Raw genomic sequence first — 19,884 nt, 5'->3', positions numbered from 1 at the left:
ACATTTTGTGCTTAATGTTGTTGACTCTTAGACATGTCTATAGTGGAGGAGCAAAACCAAAAATACTAGATATTTAATATTGACTAGTTCCCAGTTCACGGGACTCTGACATTCATTTAGGTCAATGTTTTCTTGTATTTCCAGCAGTTTGATTTGGAAGGGCTGCCTTGTCTTGAGACCATTGAAATCAGAACTCAGAACTTGAGCAATATTATCAAAAAACACAGGGCTCACACTGACACATACCTTAATCCAAACAGACAGACAAGACATCTTCCAGGTTTCCGCCTGAGATTTAAAATATTTCTTTGAGCCAGTCTTCTGGGGAGTGGGGGGATGGGGGTGGCAGTAAGGCAGGCTTGGGTAACAAGCTAATTGTTGGTCATTGCATATGCAAAGAACCAGCTTTCCGGGTTCCAAGGAAAAAAGTTTCCTTGGTAACCAACTTTGTCTGGTTCTATAGAATATCATGGCCCTCCTAGGTCAGGTCATCTTGCCTTTCTGTAGTGCTCGTTTTATCCCTAAATCATAGACAGCTTGGATTGTCTCTGTGGGGTGTATGTATTGTCCTCATGTTTGACCTGGCGGCAGCAGCGAGGTCCGAGAGCCTCTCCTGGAACCGGGCGTGGGGACGGGGCTCACCGAGAGCCACTGGTGAAGGTGGGCAGCGCCCCTGGAGCGCGGCAGGGGCGGGGCGAACCCGGGCGGCGCAGGGCAGGTGTCGGCTCCTGGCGGGGGTAGGGGAGGGCTTCCCAGTTGTGCTCTCGGAGATGGCCACTGCAGCTGGAAACGCGCCGGGAGCGCAGCCAGGGTGGGGTAAACCTGGGCTGCACAGGTCGAGATTCCGCTCACTGTGGGTGGGGGGTCGGTCCCTGTTGTGCTCCCAGGGGTCGCCAATATGGCTGGGAACCCACCGGGAGCCCGGCAGGGCCGGGGCGAAACCTGGCGGTGCGGGGCGGGGTGGGGTTCCGTTCGCAGTGGGGGTCGGCTCCTGGCGGGGGTGGGGGAGGGCTTTCCAGATGTGCTGTTGGGGGTCGCCATTGCGGCTGGGAATGCCCATTTCGTGAACTCCTGGATCCCCAAGGATCGGCATCCATTGGCCACAGCGGAGGGGTGCGGAACACAGGTAAGGGAACGGGGACTGCGTGGAGCAGGGAACCATGTATTCCGCCCTGTGTTGGCACAGTTTCAGAGCTCCCCAACCTGGCGGTCGCAGAAAGGCCTCGTCTTTGGGGTCAAGGCCTTTACAGCTCCACCCCTCTGCTGAAAAACCTCAGAGTCTGCGCGGTTTTCCCAAGCAGCCTAGTGTCCGCTGGAAGTCCAAGGGACATAACCCTGAATTCTGGCCGGCTGGCCCAGCCCTGCTTCTGGCACTTTGTAGGCCAGCGGGCCCTGGAGCACCTGCTAGGATGGGAAAGGGAAGGGTACGCGAATTGCACGCTGTTGGCCGCCGAGGCAGCAAAGAAGGGGGGAGGGCACCTTACTGCCCTTTAATGGCAGACAGAATCTGTGGCTGTCCTGCTGCGTGGGCCTTTTCATGGGGACCTTGTGCAATAAAAGTTTACCGGTGACCTTAGGGAACTTCCCAGTGTGCTTCTGACAGATGAGGGATGCTGTGGAGTTGGCGGGGCCTCTCAGGACTCCGCTGGGTTTGGCGCAATGGAAGAGGGCCTCATCTCCAGGGAAGGCAGGAACCTCAGGCTTCCTCTCCGTTTCAGACTCCGACCGCAGGGTCCCTGCAGAGTTGGGACAGGAGAGTCAGGAATCGTCTTGTCTGAGGAAGGGAACTCCACTTGCCTCTCGAGGTGCTCAGGGGGTCTCAGGCCCCTTGTTGAGCTGTGTGTGGAACCTGCGGGTGTTTCCGGAAATGCACGACGGTGACAGTGCCCCTTCGTGTTGTGCCTTCACCCACTGGGTTGCCCTCGAAGAGGTGTCCGGGCCTCGGGTTCTTTTCAAGAGCGGACAGGGAAATTGGGGTCTTTCGGCATGAGGGACCACCCACGGGGCTAGTCTCAAATTTCCTAGTGAGGCCGGCTTCATCCTGAGTTGTGCTGGGAAGGCCGGGGACACTTCCAGACAATGCAGGGGGATCGACTCTCCTGTCGCCATCAGGAGGGGAGAAGGGGCTCAGATGAAGTGGGGATGGAACCCTCGGTTTTACCCTCGAGGGAAACCGGCGTGTGGGGGACTTTTGGGGGTTGCATGAAAGGAGTCAGGTACCGTTTCGCACTTCAGGACAGAACCTGGGACTTCCCTTGAGACGCCATAGCGGGCAAGGGCCTCATCTTGCGAAGACGTTGGGACCATGTGGATTTTCTCGAGTTGCGGCGGGATTCTAGAGTTACGAAGTGGATTTCAGGCTTCCTCTTGTGTTGGCTCCGGGAAGCCTAATCTTCCATTCGAGTTGCGAGGGAAAGCTGAGGGTTGCACTCGAGTCACTGCAGGGCCAAAGAGACCTCATCTAGGCCTGTGTCCGGGACTTAACGTTCCTCTCAAGGGAAGACAGGGATCTCAGGGTGGCGTTCCAGACTCCCCCGGGAGTCAGGCCTCGCCTCGAGGGCAAGCCAAGGATGCCGCTCTCCTCTCAAGTCGCGACGCAGATCTCTTGGAGCCCACTGAGTGGCCTCAAGGGAGTCAGGTCTTCTCTTCAGTTTGGAGAGAGGACTCGGGATTGTGCTCTGGGTCAGGCAGGAAAAGAAGGCCCTCACCTCGCGAGGATGGGGGCTTCTCAGGGGTTTCCTCGAGCTGCGGCGCCCGTGGGGGTTTTCTCACGAGGCAAGACGAGGATCTCAGGGAGCCTCTCGTGCGGTGCCAGGGAAGTCAGGTCTCTGTGCACGTGGCGAGGGGGAGCGCGTCATGGCTCTCCAGTCATGGGAGAGGACTAGGGCCTCCAGAGGCGTTGAAGAAGGACACTCGAGGTCTTTCTGGGGTTGCGGCGGGAAAGCCTCGTTTCCCTCGACTTCTGCCGGGGACCTGAGGGAACTTCCCATGGTGCCTCTGATAGGTGAGGGATGCTGTGGAGTTGGCGGGGCCTCTCGGGACTCCGCTGGGCTTGGCGCAATGGAAGAGGGCCTCATCTCGAGGGGAGACAGGAAACTTAGGCTTCCTCTCCTTTTCGGACTCCAACCACAGGGTCCCTGCAGAGTTGGGACAGGAGAGTCAGGCCTCGACTTGTCTGAGGAAGGGAACTCCGCTTGCCTCTCGAATTGCTCAGGGTGTCTCACGCACCTCGTCAAGCTGTGTGTGGAAACCGCGGGTTTTTCCGGATGACGCACGAGGGTGTCAGTGCCCCTTCGAATGGTAACTTCACCCACAGGGTTGCCTTCAAAGAGGTGTCCGGGCATCGGGTTCTTATCCACAGCGGACTGGGAAATCGGGGTCGTTCGGCATGTGGCACAACCCACGGGGCTCGTCTCGAATTTCCTCGGGAGGCCGGCCTCATCCTGAGGTGTGCCGGGAAAGCCGGGAAACCCTTCCAGAATACGCAGGGGAATCGACTCTCCTGTCGTGATGAGGAGGGGAGAAGGGGCTCAGATGAAGGGGTGCCAGGACCCTCGGTGTTCCCCTCAAGGGAACCCGGCGTGTCTGGGAAATTTTGGAGGTCGCATGAAGGGTGTCAGGTACCGTTTCGCAACTCAGGACGGAACGTGAGACTTCCCTTGAGACGCCGTAGCGGGCAAGGGCCCCATCTTGTGAAGACGTTGGGACCACGTGGTTTTTCTCGAGTTGCGGCGGGATTCTCGAGTTACGACGGGGATTTCAGGCTTCCTCTTGGGTTGGCCCTGGGAAGCCCCATCTTCCATTCGAGTTGCTAGGGAAAGCTGGGGGTTGCGCTCGAGTCACTGCAGGGCCCAAGAGACCTCATCTAGGCGTGTGTCCAGGACCTAGTAGTACTCTCTAGGGAAGACAGGGATCCCGGGGTTGCACTCCAGAGTCCCCCGAGGAGTCAGGCCTCGCCTCGAGGGAAGCAAAGGACTCCGCTCTTCTCTTGAGCCACGACGCGCATCTCTTGGAGCCCTCTGAGTGGCCTCAAGGGAGTCAAGCCTAATCTTCAGTTTGGAGAGAGGACTCGGGATTGCTCTCCAGGAAAGGCAGGAAAAGAAGGCCCTCACCTCGCGAGGACGGGGGCTTCTCAGGGGTTTCCTCGAGCTGCGGCGTCCGTGGGGCTTTTCTCACGAGGCACGACGAGGTTCTCAGGGAGCCTCTCGTGCGGCGCCAGGGAAGTCAGGTCTCCATGAGCGTGGCGAGGGGGAGCGCGTCATTGTTCTCGAGTCCTGGGAGGGGACTAGGGCATCAAGGCGTGTAGCAGAAGGTCTCTCGAAGTCTTTCTCGGCTTGCAGCGGGAAACCCTCGTTTCCCTCGACTTCTCCCGGTGACCTGAGGGAACTTCCGAGGGTTCCTCTTAGAGGTGAGGGATGCTGTGGAGTTGGTGGGCCATCTCGGGACTCCTCTGGGTTTGGCGCAATCGAAGAGGGCCTCATCTCGAGGGGAGACAGGACCTCAGGCTTCCTCTGCGTTTCATACTCCGACAGCAGTGTCCCTGCAGCGTTGGGGCAGGAGAGTCAGGCCTCGTCTTGTCTGAGGAAGGGAACTCCGCTTGCCTCTCGAGTTGCTCAGGGAGTCTCAGTCCCCTCGTGGAGCTCTGTGTTGAAACCGCGGGTGTTTCCGGACGATGCACGGGAGTGTCAGTGCCCCTCCGTGTTGTTCCTTCACTCACAGGGTGGCCTTCGAAGAGGTGTCCGGGCATCGGGTTCTCCTCAACTGCGGACCGGGAAATCAGGGTCGTTCAACATGGGGCACCAGCCACGGGGCTTGTCTCGAATTTCCTCGCGAGGCCGGCCTCATCCTGAGGGGCGCCGTGCAGGCCGGGAACCCCTTCCAGACCACGCAGGGGAATCAACTCTCCTGTCGCGAACAGGAGAGGAGTAGGAGCTCAGAGGAAGTGGTGCCGGGACTCTCGGTGTTCCCCTCAAGGGAACCCGGCATGTCGGGGAACTTTTGGATGTCGCATGAAGGGTGTCAGGTACCTTGTCTCACTTCACGACGGAACATGGGACTTCCCTTGAGACGCCGTACCGGGCAAGGGCCTCATCTTGCGAAGACGTTGAAACCACGTGGATTTTCTCGAGTTGCGGCAGGATTCTCGAGTTTCGACGAGGATTTCAGGCTTCCTCTTGGGTTGGCCTTGGGAAGCCCCATCTCCCATTCAAGTAGCGAGGGAAATCTGGGGGTAGCGCTCGAGTCACTGCAGGGCCAAAGAGACCTCATCAAGGCGTGTGTCCTGGAACTAATATTCCTCTCCAGGGAAGGCAGGAATCTCGGGGTTGCATTTCAGGCTCCCTCGGGGAGTCAGGCCTCGTCTCGAGGGGAAGCCAAGGACTCCGCTCTCCTCTCGAGTGGCGACGCCGATCTCTTGGAGCCCACTGAGTGGCCTCAAGGGAGTCCAGCCTCCTCTTCAGTTTGGAGAGAGGACCCGGGATTGCTCTCCAGGCCATGCAGGAAGAGAAGGCCCTCAGCTCGCCAGGACGGGGGCGTCTCAGGGGTTTCCTCGAGCTGCGGCGCCCGTGGGGGTTTTCTCCCGAGGCACGACGAGGATCTCAGGGAGCCTCTCGTGCGGCACCAGGGAAGTCAGGTCTCCATGCGCGTGGCGAGGGGGAGCGCGTCATGGCTCTCGAGTCACGGGAGGGGACTAGGGCCTCGAGACGCATTGAAGAAGGACTCTCGAGGTCTTTCTCGGGTGGCGGCGGGAAATCCTCGTTTCCCTCGCCTTCTGCCGGGGATCTTAGGGAACTTCCCAGGGTGCCTCTGAGAGGCGAGGGATCCTGTGAAGTTGGCGGGGCCTCTCGGGACTCCGCTGGGTCTGGCGCAACGGAAGAGGGCCTCACCTCGAGGGGAGGCAGGAAGCTCAGGCTTCCTCTCCGTTTCGGCTCCGACCGCAGGGTCCCTGCAGAGTTGGGACAGGAGAGTCATGCCTCGTCTTTTCTGAGGAAGGGAACCCCGCTTGCCTCTCGAGTTGTCAGGGGTTTTCAGGCCCCTGGTCGAGCTGTGTGTGGAAACCGCGGGTCTTTCCGGATGATGCACGGGGGTGTCAGTGCCCCTTCGTGTTGTGCCTTCCCCCACAGGGTTGCCTTCGAAGAGGGGTCCGGGCCTCGTGTCCTTCTCAAAAGCGGATTGGGGAATCGGGGGCATTTGGCATGTGGCACCACCCACGTGGCTCGTCTCGAATTTCCCTGTGAGACCGGCCTCATCCTGAGGTGCACCGGAAAGGCCGGGAACCCCTTCTGAACCACGCAGGGGAATCGACTCTACTGTCGTGATCAGGAGGGGATAACGGGCTCAGATGAAGCTGTGCCGGGACCTCGGTGTTCCCTCGAGGGTACCCGGCGTGTCGGGGAGCTTTTGGTCGTCGCACGAAGGGTCTCAGGTACTGTTTCGCACTTCAGCGCGGAACATGGGACTTCCCCTGAGACGCTGTAGTGGGCAAGGGCCTCATCTTGCGAAGACGTTGGAACCACGTGTTTTTTCTCGAGTTGCGCCGGGATTCTCAAGTGACGATGGGGATTACAGGCTTCCTCCTCTGTTGGCCCTGGGAAGCCCAGTCTTCCATTCGATTGGCGAGGGAAAGCTGGGGGTTTCGCTCGAGTCACTGCAGGGCTAAAGAGACCTCATCTAGGCTTGTGTCCAGGACCTAATGTTCTTCTCCAGGGAAGGCAGGGATCTCGGGGTTGCATTCCAGGATCCCCCTGGGTGTCAGGCCTCGTCTCGAGGGGAAGCAAAGGACTCTGCTGTCCTCCCGAGTCGCGACGCGGATATCTTGGAGCCCCCTAGTGGCGTCAGTGGAGTCAAGCCTCCTCTTCATTTTGGAGAGAGGGCTCGGGATTGTTCTCCAGGCCATGCAGGAAAAGAAGTCCCTTCACATCGCGAGGATGGGGGCGTCTCAGGGGTTTCCTCGAGCTGCGGCGCCCGTGGGAGTTTTCTCGCGAGGCACGGCGAGGATCTCAGGGAGCCTCTCATGCGGCGCCATGGAAGTCAGGTCTCCCTGCGCGTAGCGAGGAGGAGCGCGTTGTGGCTCTCGAGTAATGGGAGGGGACTAGGGCCTCAAGACGCGTTGAAGAGGGACTCTCGAGGTCTTTCTCGGGTTGTGGCGGGAAAAAGTCGTTTCCCTCGACTTCTGCCGGGGACCTTAGGGAACTTCCCAGGGTGTCTCTGAGAGTTGAGGGATACTGTGGAGTTGGCGGTGCCTCTCGGGACTCCGCTGGGTTTGTCGCAATGGAAGAGGGGCTCATCTCGAGGGGAGGCAGGAACCTCAGACTTCCTCTCTGTTTCGGACTCCGACATCAGGGTCCCTGCAGAGTTGGGACAGGAGAGACAGGTTACGTCTTTTCTGAGTAATGGAACTCCGCTTGCCTCTCGAGTTGTTCATGGGGTTTCAGGCCCCTTGTCAAACTGTGTGTGGAATCTGCAGGTTTTTCCAGACGATGCACGGGGGTGTCAGTGACCCTTCGTTTTGTGTCTTCATCCACAGGGTTGCCTTCAAAGAGGTGTCCGGGCATCGGGTTCTTATGAAGAGCGGACCGGGATATCGGGGTCGTTCAGCATTTGGCACCACCCACGTGGGTTGTCTCAAATTTCCTCATGAAACCGGCCTCATCCTGAAATGTGCCGCAAAGTTCATGAAACTCTTCCAGACAAAGCAGAGGAATCGACCCTCCTGTGGCGATCAGGAGGGGAGAAGTGGCTCAGATGAAGTGCTGCTGGGAACCTCGGTGTTTCCCTCAAGTGAGACAGGTATGTCGGGGAACTTTTGGGGTCGCATCAAGGGTTCCAAGTAACTTTTCGCTCTTCAATACGGAACGTGGGACTTCTCTTGAGACGCTGTAGCGGGCAAGGGCCTCATCTTGGAATGACGGGGGAACCACGTGGTTTTTCTTGAGTTGGGGCGGGATTCTCGAGTTACGACGGGGAATTCAGGCTTCCTGTTCAACTGGCCCAGGGAAGTCCAGTTTTCATTCGAATTGCGAGTTAGAACTGGGGATTGCTCTCGAGACACTGCAGGGCCAAATAAACCTCATCTAGGCTTGTGTCCAGGACCTAATGTTCCTCTGCTGGGGCGACAGCGATCTCAGCATTGCATTCTCGACTCACCCGGGGAGTCAGGCCTCGTCTCGAGGGGAAGCCAAGGACACCGCTCTCCTGTCAAGTCGCGACGGGTATATCTTGGAGCTCACTGTGTGGCCTAAAATGAGTCAAGCCTCCTGTGGAGTTTGGAGAGAGGACTCAGGATTGCTCTCCAGGCCATACAGCAAAAGAAGGCTCTCATCTCGTGAGGACTGGGGCGTCTCGTGGGTATTCTCGAGCTGCGGCTCCAGTGTGGTGTTGCTCACGAGGTATAATGGGGAGCTCAGGGAGCCTCTCCTGTGGCGCCAGGGAAGTCAGGTTTCTATGTGCGTGGCTAGGCGGAGTGCGTCATTGCTCTCGAGTCATGGTAGGGGAATCGCACCTCAAGACGCGTTGAAGAAGGACTCTAGAGGTCTTTTACGGGTTGGGGCAGGAAACCCTTGGTTCCCTCGACTTGTGCCGGTGATCTCAGGAAGGTCTAAGGGTGCCTCTGAGAAGTCAGGGATACTGTGCAGTTGGGAGGGGCCTCTCGGGACTCCACTGGGTTCGGTGCAATGGAAGAGGGCCTCATCTCGAGTGGAGGCAGGAAACTCATGTTTCCTCTCCTGACTTCCCCTGGGCCAGATCTGACTCGGATCGCAGTTTCGCTGCAGAGTTCGAACAGGAGAGTCAGGCCTCGTCTTGTGTGGAGGAATGGAACTCTGCTTGCCTCTCCAGTTGTTCACGGGGTGACAGGTCACTTCTCGAGCTGTGTGTGGTACCTGCGGGTTTCTCCGGACGATACCCGGGGGTGTCAGTGCCCCTTCGTGTTGTGCCTTCATCAAAAGGGTTATCTTCAAAGAGGTGTCCTGGCATTGGGATATTATCAAGAGCGAACCGGGAAATCGGGGTCTTTCGGCATGTGTCACCATCCACGAGGCTATGTCTCGAATATCCTCGTGAGACCGGCCTCATCCTGAGATGCACCGGGAAAGGCGGGAACCCCTTCAAGACAAAACAGGGGAATCGACCCTCCTGTCGCGATCAGGAGGGGAGAAGGGGCCCAGATGTAGTGGTGCCGGGAACCTCGGTGTTCTCCTCGAGTCAGACCAGTGTGTCGAGGAACTTTTGAGGTTGCATCAAGGGTGCCGATACCGTTTCGCACTTCAAGACGGAACGTGGGACTTCTCTTGAGACGCTGTAGGGGGCAAGGGCCTCATCTTGCGATGACGGGGGAACCACGTAGCGTTTCTCGAGTTGTGGCGGGATTCTCGAGTTTCGACGCGGAATACAGTCTTCCTCATGTGTTGGCCCAGGGAAGTCCTATCTTCCATTCGAGTTTCAAGGGAGAGCTGGGGATTGCCCTCGAGTCACTGCAGGGCAAAATAGACCTCATCTAGGCTTGTGTCCAGGACTTAATGTTCATCCCTAGGGGCGACAGGGATCTCGGGCTTGCATACCAGACTCACCCGGGGAATCAGGCCTCGTCTCAAGGGGAAGCAAAGAACTCTGCTGTCCTTTTGAGTCGCCATGGGTATCTCTTGGAGCCCACTGTGTGCCCTAAAGGGAGTCAAGCCTCCTGTGCTGTTTGGATAGAGGACTCGGGATTCCTCTCCAGGCCATGCAGGAAAAGAAGGCCCTCATCTCGCGATGACGGCGGCCTCTTGTGGGTTTTCTAGACTGCCGCGCTAGTGCCAGGTTTCTGACGAGGTACGAGAGGGAGCTCAGGGAGCCTCTCGTGTGGCGCCAGGGAAGTCAGGTCCCCATGAGATGGCTAGGGGGAGTTCGTCATTGCTCTCGAGTCATGGTAGGGTAATGGGGCCTCAAGACGGGTTGAAGAAGGACTCTCGAGGTCTTTCTCGGCTCACTGCATAAAACCCAGGGTTCCCTTGACTTGTGCCTGCGACCTCAGGGAGCTTCTCAGAGTGCCTCTGAGAAGTCAGGGATACTGTGCAGTTTGGAGGGGCCTCTCGAGACTCCTCTGCATTTGGTGGAATGTAAGAGGGACTCATCTCGAGTTGAAGCAGGAACCTCAGTGTTCCTCTCCATTTCTGACTCAGATCGCAAGGTCCCTGCATGTTGGTACAGGAGAGTCAGGCCTCGTCTTTTCTGGAGGATGGGACTCCTCTTGCCTCTCGAGTTGTTCTCGAGGTGACAGGCCACTTGTCGAGCTGTGTATGTAACCTGCCCTTTTTTCCGGATGATGCACAGGTGTGATAGTGCCCCTTCGTGTTGTACCTTCATACTCAAGGCTGCCTTCCAAGAGGTGTCCGAGCATCGGATTCTTATCAAGAGCGGACTGGGAAATTGGAGTCTTTCAGCAAGTGGCACCACCCACAAAGCTACGTATCGAATTTCCCCATGAGACCGGCCTCATCCTGAGTTGTGCAGGGAAGGTCGGGCCCCCTTGCAGACAAAGCAGGGGAATCAACCCACCGGTCACGATCAGGAGGGGAGAAGGGGCTTAAATGAAGTGGTGCCGGGAACCTCGGTGTTCCCCTTGAGTGAGACCGGCGTGTTGGGGGACTTTTGGGGTCGCATCAAGGGTGCCAAGTACCGTTTCGCATTTCAAGACGGAACCTGGGACATCTTTTGAAACGCTGTAGCGGGCAAGGGCCTCATCTTGCGATGACGGGAGAACCACGTGGTTTTGCTCGAGTTGCGGCGGGATTCTCGAGTTATGACTGGGAATTTAGGCTTCCTCTTGTTGGCCTTGAAATCCAATCTTCCATTCGGGTTGCGAGGGGGAGCTGGGGATTGCGCTAGAGTCACTGCAGGGCAAAAGAGACCTAATCTAGGCTTGTGTCCAGGATCTAATGTTGCTCTCCAGGGTCGACAGGGATCTCGGGTTTGCATTCCAGACTCATCCGGGGAGTCAGTTCTCACCTCGAGGGTAAGCAAAGAATTCCGCTCTCGTCTCGAGTCGCGATGGGTATCTCTTGGAGCCCACTGTGTGTACTAAAGGGAGTCAAGCCTCCTGTGGAGTTTGGAGAGAGGACTTGGGATTGGACTCCAGGCCATGCAGGAAAAGAAGGCCCTCATCTCGAGATGACGGTGGCGTCTCGTGGGTTTTCTCGAGCTGCGGCGCCAGTGTGGGGTGTCTCATGAAGTACCACAGGGATTTCAGGGAGCCTCTTGTGTGGCGCCAGGAAAATCCAGTATTCCATTCGAGTTGCAAGTTAGAACTGGGGATTGCTCTCCAGTCACTGCAGGGCAAAATAGACCTCATCTACGCTTGTGTCCAGGACCTAGTGTTCCACTACTGGGCCGACAGGGATCTCAGGGTTGCATTCTCGACTCACCCGGAGAGTCAGCCTCGTCTTGAGGGGCAAAAAAGGACTCCGCTCTCCTGTCGAGTCGCGACGGGTATCTCTTGGAGCCCACTGCGTGGCGTAAAGGGAGTGAAGCCTCCTGTGGAGTTTGGAGAGATGACTCGGGATTGTTTTCCTGGCCATGCAGGAAAAAAGGCCCTCATCTCGCGATGACAGGGGCGTCTCGTGGGTTTTCTCCAGCTGCGGCGCCAGTATCAGATTTCTCACGAGGTACGACGGGGAGCTCAGAGAGCCTCTCGTGTGGTGCTAGGGACGTCAGGTCTCCGTGCGTGTGGTGAAGGGGAGTGCGTGATTGCTCTCGAGTCATAGTAGGCGAATCGGGCCTCAAGACGCATTGAAGAAGGACTCTCGAGGTCTTTCTCGGGTTGCGGCAGGGAACCCTGGGTTCCCTCGACTTGTGTCGGTGACCTCAGGCAACTTCTCAGGGTGCCTCTGAGAAGTCAGGGACACTGTGGATTTGGGAGGGGCCTTTCGTTACTCAACTGGGTTTGGTGCAATCGAAGAGGGCCTCATCTCGAATGGAGGCAGGAACCTCAGGGGTCCTCTCCATATCTGACTCGGGTCGCAGAGTGCTGGGAGCCGGCATATTGCATATTGAGTGAGGATCTGGAATAGCTCAACTGGAATTCTATCACTGCTGAGAGCCAGCGTGAGGCACTCCACCCATGACAAAGGTCATGAGGAAGGAGGCTCGGCATACGCAAAGGCGGGATCGAGCCTCAGGAGTCCCCCTGGAAATTCTCGAGCATCTACCCCCAAAACCAGAGTCTGCCTACTTTCTGCTTTGTGCTTTCACCTACACCTCTGACTTTACGGGGGGCTGTCTCCCACTACCTCTCTCTGAAAAAAGAGTTAGCTTACAGCTCCAGTTAATAATTCTTGGATGTGACAGTGTTTAACCTACAAACTCCTTTGGAAATCCTCTAGCCTGCCTGAATAGGTTTTTCTGGCCACATGTGATTGTTCAGAGCCTCCCAACTGTGAGAGGCAGGAGATGTTCTAAACTGCCTAAACACAGATTCCTTTGAGTAGTTAAAAGATTGATTAGAAAATGTATTGGTGAAGGGTTTTTCACTTGTTGGGCCAATGTTTGCTGCTAAGTCTCCATACTCCTTACCTACTGTGTCTTTGGCAGTGTATTGATTGATATAATGGGTGTATAGAAATGTAAAATGCCGCTTTGTCCAATGCTTTTTGGAAGGCTGGCGCCTGACTTTGGAATAATCACCTTTAGAGAAAGATAAGTTTCTTAAAATGTTAACAGGCCTCCGGGCCAGAAGATGATGTCAATCACCTGAACTTTTGCATATGATAAGTTTGCAGGAAGAAAGCCTGGCTTGCTGCATGACTCTACCCCTTCCCCCATTATCCTCTATGCATACCTTAAGGTATAAAAACTACTTTGGAAAATAAAGTGCGGGCCTTGTTCACTGAAACTTGGTCTCCCCATGTCACTCTCTCTCCCAAATTCCAGCTGAGCGTCCATCTGGAGCGCGGATGTCCTCTGCGACCATTTATTTGCCTGGGCTTCTAAGACCCACTCGAGAAGGTGTCTAAGGTGGGGCACCTTCCGCTATTCGAGAGGGCGCCTGCGGCCTCCGTGGTCAGAGCTAACCTGGTGTCACGGGTTATATTGATTTTCCGCGTAAACCAAGCCACTCAGCTTCTTTTCTCCACTGAATTTCCTCACTGAGCTATCCTTATTCTATTACTCTTTGTATCCTTAATTAAAGTGTAATTAAGCAGTTATTCCCTGACCCTCGCCTAGCCGTCTCTCCTTCGAATACCCTGGATCAGCCGGGGCTGGTCCCCGGCAGGTGGCGCCCGAGACAGGATTTTCGAAGGTAAGCTCCCTGCAATTAGGGTCATCAGCTCTATTTGCTCCCCGTTCTCGGAACAACTGGGTCATCAGCTCTCTTGTTCCCCCACGGAGCAGTTTGGGTCATCAGCCTTCTGTTTCCCCCCCGGGACAATCTGGGTCACCAGCCCTATTGTCCTTCCAATGTTCGGGATGGCTAGGACCCCACTCAAGGGTGCCGCGGACCCCCCTGTAGGATAGACAGGGCTGAGGAGTGGGAAGTGTTGAAAGTGTTGAAGACTTAGAGAAAACGGTTTCTGAAGTTAAAAGGCCAAAGAAAAGCCTGATCTTTTAAAAGCTAAAAGCTTTATCTTCTATTATACTTAATTTTCTGACATGGGTAACACTGAAACTAACAATGGCAACTCTTTATACAAGTAATCTTCAAACTGATAAAGAGGCTACTGTTAATTTAGATACTTCGGTGAAGGTAAAAAACAACTAAAAACTTATCCTATAAATATGATTAAAAATGTTCTGGACCCTCCTCATGAGGCTGTGGGATAGCCTATGGGAGAAGCTATAGCGGTGGATGGTAGTGGGTCTCCACCTTCTGCGCAGATCATATTTTCTGCCCTTGACAAAAGAAAGGAGGGAGACTGTGCTCTACCTCCCGAGGAAGGAGAGGACTTACAGGACGCTGCGGCCGGGCGCCCTGGCGAGCCCCCTCCCCCTCTACACAAACCTTTAAAAATTTATCCAACAATTTCTGATTTAAGGCAGCTACCCCACCTCCGCTTGCACCTCCCAGGGCCTAGGAATTCCCCAGTTTACATCCAAGCCTCCCAGAGCATTGCCTAAGGCTAAAAAAGATTTAAAAAAAAAAAATTCTTTTAAACAAAGGAGCTTTTAAAGAATACACAATATACAGAGCCTGCTCATTGCAGAAAAACCCCTGGGGGGGGGGCCTCACCCAAGCAAAAATAAAAACAACAACAAAAAAAAAGTAAAAAAGGAAAAAAAGTAGAGAAAGATGTAAAGATAGAGAAAGAGCTAAAGACTGAAAAAGAGAGGAACGGAGAAGGAAGGAATCAGGGAACGCATCAAGATAGAGAAAAGAAGTTAAAAAAAAAGAGATAACAGAAAAAGATAAAAAGAAAAAAAAAATTAAGGAAGAGAAGAGGATAAAGAGAAAGAAACGAAGGAAAGAAGGGTAGCGAAAAAAGAAGGGTGAAAAAAAAGTGAGAAAGGCAGGAAGAGAGAGAGAAAGACAGTAAGAGACGCTGTGACCAGGTGCCCTGGCGAGCTCCCTCCCGCTCTGCGCAAACCTTTAAAAAACAAAAAACTTATCCACCACTTTCTGATTTAAGGCCATCGCCGCCGCCTCCGTTTGCGCCTTTCAGGGCTCAAGAGTTCCCCACTTTGCCCCCAAAGCCTCTCAAAGTGTTACCTAAGCCTGAGAAAAAAAAAAAAAAAAAAAAGTTTTTTAAACAGTGGAGCTTTTAAAACAGACTGCCTGCACGATATGCAGAGCGTGCTCCTTGGAGAAAACCCCCTCAGGGGGGTCTCACCCAGGCTAAGAGAAAAACCGTAAGGGGATTTAACAACAATATTAACCCTTGACTAGCTGGTTACTCCAATTCCAATGGGAGTGGCTGGCCCCCTGCCTGAGGGCATTGTAGGACTTGTGCTAGGGCGAAGCTCGCTTTCTTAAAAAAAAAAAAAAAAAAAAAAAAAAAATTCGGTGGTACATGGTGTAGTAGATTCTGATTATATTGGAGAAATTAGTTTTGATCTCGCAGCCTACCAAAACTGCAAATTAATAAAGGTCAAAGAATAACACAGTTTTTGCTTTTACCTTATCAGACAGGAAAAAACTTGACTTCTCAAGCTAAGAGCCACAGAATATTTGGATTTAGTGATCTAGCTTTTTGGGTGCAGAAAATTACAGCTCCAAGGCCTTTAAAAGATCTTTTAATTCAAAAAAGTAAAATCTCAGGGCTATTAGACACAGGAACAGACGTCTCTTAACATTTCTGGGAAAGACTGACCCAGCTCCTGGCCAACACATACTACTGAAAATGAGTTGGTGGGATTAGAAAAAGCAGAGTGGGAATGCTATAGAGAAAAAGGTGAGAGAGCGTTTAAAGCCTTGAAGAGTAGTGAGTTCCCCGTTGCTGGAAGTATTCAAGCAAAGATTAGATGGTTACTTGTCATATAAAAAGCTATAGACCAGATTTAGTTTACAAAATGATAATTGGAGAAGCTTATAAAGATGTTGTGTAACACCTCTTTACTTGCTTCTCATATTTAGGTGCCAAAAGTTTTAAAAATTGATAATGCCCATTTGAAGATTGTTTACTAACTTTAAATGATTTCCAAAAATTATTAGGGGACATTAATTGGATACGCCCACATTTAAAACTGACTACTGCAGATTTAAAGCCTTTGATTACTTAAAAAGCAATCCTAATTCCAGTTCTAAGAGAAAGTTGACTAAATGAGACAGTCAGCTCTTGTTAAAGTAGATGAGACTTTAAATGATCAGTTAATTAGGATTAATATTACCAAAAGATGAGATTAAATTATTCTTGCCACAAAACATACACCTACAAGGCGCTTGTGACAAAAAGGCCCATTGGTTCCATCTATCAGTGACCCCAAGAAAAATAGTTTTATCTTTTCCCAGCCTGGTGACACAATTAATTATAAAAGGAAGAAAAAAGAAGTGTAAAACTTTTTAGAAAAAAAGTAACAAATATAATAATTTCACTCAATAAGGATCAACTGCAAGTCTTTTACAAAATAGTGATGATTGGCAAGTTGCCCTGATAGATTTCAAGAGTCAAATTTTGTTTCATTTGCCCTCAAGCCCCCACAGTAGTTAAAAGTTCAAAAATGTTAGATTGGAAGTTTGAGGATACCTGTGAAACTTTCCAACCCTATGTAGTTCCTATGCTCCCCTTTACCCTATGGGGGAGGGACGTGCTGTCTCAAATAGGAGATACTCAGAGAAGGGTTTTCTCAATTTCTTAGTTGTCAACAGGCGGTACAATTAACAATACTTTATATGTTGTTATAAATACATAATATAAATATATTTACATAATTACAGTTTGCCTAGTTAGGTATGGGTATAAATAAAATATAATAAAGGTATACCTAATTCTATTTATAGATCTATACTTGATTAATTTGTATATAAATATGTATGCCATATATGCATATTATATATATACTGTATAATTAAATATGTATTGCAGTAATATAATGTGTGAGTGGCTGATATTAATTGGTATAGATTGATGTGCTGTGATGATATATGTTCTATATACCGTATAATTATATATGTGTGACATGTATTATTGCAGTACATTGGTTTGTGTTGGTTGGTATTAGCTGTGTACGTATTGTATTGCTGTAATATATATATTAATATATTAATTATAAAGATTAATTCAAGTATATCGATTTATATATATTATATGGTAACAAGTATAAACTATATAAATACATTTTACATTTAGGTATATCTGTATACTAAAATGAGATAAGGAGGTTATACATTTATTTTTTAAATTTATACAAAGACCTAAACTAAACATTAGACCTAAATTAACATATCTTTAAATTCATGTTGTTAAAATGTAAATTTTAAAAATTAAAAAATTAAATTGACAACTGCTTGACAATTCCTTTGCCATAAAACCCCCATAGGTGTAATTGGGGAAGCCAGGCAAAAAATTGGTTTTATGGCAAAACGGCTCCCTAGAGTGGGTCCATCTTCCCGCTCAAACTAAAAAAGTAGTGGCTTCTTATCTAGGATTAATAGCTACTTTGATATTAAAAGAAAAAAGCGGAACATTGAATTATTTGGTAAAGAGCCATCAGAAATTGTAATTCCATATAATAAAAAACAACTTGATGTGCTTCTAATGTTTGAAAATTGGCAGATTACTATAAGAAACTATTTTGGTCAAAATTTTTGCATCATTTTCCTTCACATGTTTTGCTGAATTTTATATCCAGACATCCAGTTATTTTTCCTGTCAGATGTAAACAGTCTCCTATTCCAAATGCTCAGATAGCCTTTACTGACAGGTCAGCAAATGGTAAAGCCTCCATAGTTACTAAAAATCACCAAAAAGTTTTAAAAACACAAAAAATTTCAGCTAAAAAAGCTAAAATAACAACAGTCATAGAGGCTTTTGCTATGTTTGCAGATGAGGAATTTAATCTTTACTCTGATTCTCAATATGTGGTCAGGCTGATTCCACACATTGAAACTGCGGTTTTGCCTAAAAATAAAACTACCATATTTCATTTGTTAACTAAATTACAACAACAAATTTAAAAAAGAAATAAAATATTTTTTATTGGACACATTCGGGCTCATTCCAGATTGCCTGGCCCTTTAAATGCCTTTAATGATTTGGCTGACTTGTTAACCAGAAATACAGTGGCTACTGTGATTGAGGAGGCCAGAGCCTCTCACTCACTTCATCATCAATACGCTACTGCTTTAAGACATCAATTCCAAATTCCCAGAGAGACTGCTCGAGAGATTGTGCGTTCTTGCTTACACTGCCCCACTGTTTATAATAATCTACCTATGGGAGTTAATCCTCATGGTCTCAAACCTAACGTACTCTGGCAGACAGATGTAACTCATGTTTCTTCATTTGGAAAACTGTCCTTTGTTCATGTAACTGTAGATACCTTTTCTCACGTTATTATTGCAACTGCTCGTACCAGAGAGGCAGGTAAAGATGTGATACAACATCTCTTTACTTGTTTTTCATATTTGGGCCTGCCAAAAGCTCTGAAAACTGACAATGCTCCTGCTTACACTTCTAAGTCTTTTCAGAAATTTTGTATAAAGTTTCAAATTAAACATAATACAGGCATCCCTTATTATCCACAGGGACAAGCCATTGTTGAAAAAACGCATCAAACATTAAAAATCCAAATTCAAAAACTAAAAGAAGGGGAGTTTAAGTATAGTTCTCCCCATCAAATCTTGCAACATGCTCTTTTCGTAATAAATATTTTAAATACTGATTTCAGCCAGAACTATTGCAATGCTTCGTCATTGGTGCCTGGAGCAATTAAATGCAAAACCATTAGTCAAATGGAAGGCCCTCTCAGGACAATGGAAGGGTCCTGACCCATTATTAACTATCGGTCGAGGATGTGCTTATATTTTTCCACAGGATGCAGATTCTCCAATTTAGACAGGCTGATTCACCATGTTGCAGACCCCCAGACATCCAGTTCACCCATTGCTTCGATCACAAAAGAGGAGCCCGCCAGAAGGGGAGGCAAGATAAACATCGAGATCCCTGCGAGACCGACGGGGCTGCTGCAGCGCGAACTCCAACCAGAAAATAATTCTACTTATTCTGATTTGGCTTGTCTACCCTCTCCTTATGTTTTTCTCTTTACCAACGATTCTGGAAAACTTAATGTACATGTGACTTTAAACTGGTGGACCCAATGTAGTGACCTGTGAATAATGTATGCTCTCATCTTGTTTAAACCCTCAATATAATGTTTGCTCCTTTGTAGTGTTACAACGTCCACCTTATCTTATAATGTAACCACTTATTGATATAACTATAGTCTTGCTGTATTACAACAACTTCAGGATTTAATGCGATTGTGACGATTTGTGGGCTTACTTATTTTAGGAATATCAGCTTTAATAACCGCAATTACTTCTGTTACTGTGGCAGCAATATCATTGACTCAACAAGTGCATACTGCCCAATATGTTGATACCATGTCTAAAAATGTTTCACTAACTCTAACAACACAGGAAGCTATAGATAGGAAATTAGAGATGAGAGTAGACGCCTTAGAAGAGGCAATAATGCATATTGGGACTGATTTACAGGCTTTAAAAGTGAAAATGGCTTTGTCTTGCCACGCTGATTACCGGTGGATATGCGTGACATCTTTAAAGGTAAATGAGACAGATTATGAATGGAAAAAAATCAAAAATCATATCTCAGGTGTTTGGAACAGCTCTGACATTGGCCTGGACTTAGGGAAACTTCATAATCAAATACAGACCCTGAAACACTCTTGACTGGATTTTACCGCAGCTAATGACTTTTTTCACACCTTCTCTAACTTTCATTTCAAGAAAAAACATTCTGTCTAATATCCTTGGATACATCGCTGCTGGTGCTTTAATTTTGCTTCTCATATTCATTCTTCCTTGTATTGTCAGGATTCTTCGGCAGAACATTCAGAAGCTCGCGACTGAGCTGCATCTGGCTGTGTTTAAGAAATAAAAAAGGGGGAGATGCTGGGAGCCGGCATATTGCATATTGAGTGAGGATCTGGAATAGCTCAACTGGAATTCTATCACTGCTGAGAGCCAGCGTGAGGCACTCCACCCATGACAAAGGTCATGAGGAAGGAGGCTCGGCATACGCAAAGGCGGGATCGAGCCTCAGGAGTCCCCCTGGAAATTCTCGAGCATCTACCCCCAAAACCAGAGTCTGCCTACTTTCTGCTTTGTGCTTTCACCTACACCTCTGACTTTACGGGGGGCTGTCTCCCACTACCTCTCTCTGAAAAAAGAGTTAGCTTACAGCTCCAGTTAATAATTCTTGGATGTGACAGTGTTTAACCTACAAACTCCTTTGG

At 50.5% G+C, this 19,884-nt stretch overlaps 1 long non-coding RNA gene across 1 annotated transcript; it reads left to right on the top strand.

The window, feature by feature from the left end:
* Nucleotides 1–13,042: 13,042 nt before the first annotated feature.
* LOC129640842 (uncharacterized) lies at nt 13,043–19,418 on the top strand. Its single transcript, XR_008708997.1, has 2 exons — nt 13,043–13,273; nt 18,418–19,418. It is a non-coding gene; the product is annotated as an uncharacterized LOC129640842 (long non-coding RNA).
* Nucleotides 19,419–19,884: the final 466 nt, after the last annotated feature.

Source organism: Bubalus kerabau, unplaced genomic scaffold, assembly GCF_029407905.1.
Source record: "Bubalus kerabau isolate K-KA32 ecotype Philippines breed swamp buffalo unplaced genomic scaffold, PCC_UOA_SB_1v2 scaffold_48, whole genome shotgun sequence".
NCBI classification, from domain to species: Eukaryota; Metazoa; Chordata; class Mammalia; order Artiodactyla; family Bovidae; genus Bubalus; species Bubalus kerabau.
Note: the sequence above shows the minus strand (reverse complement) of the source record. Positions and strands in the feature narration are given on the sequence as shown.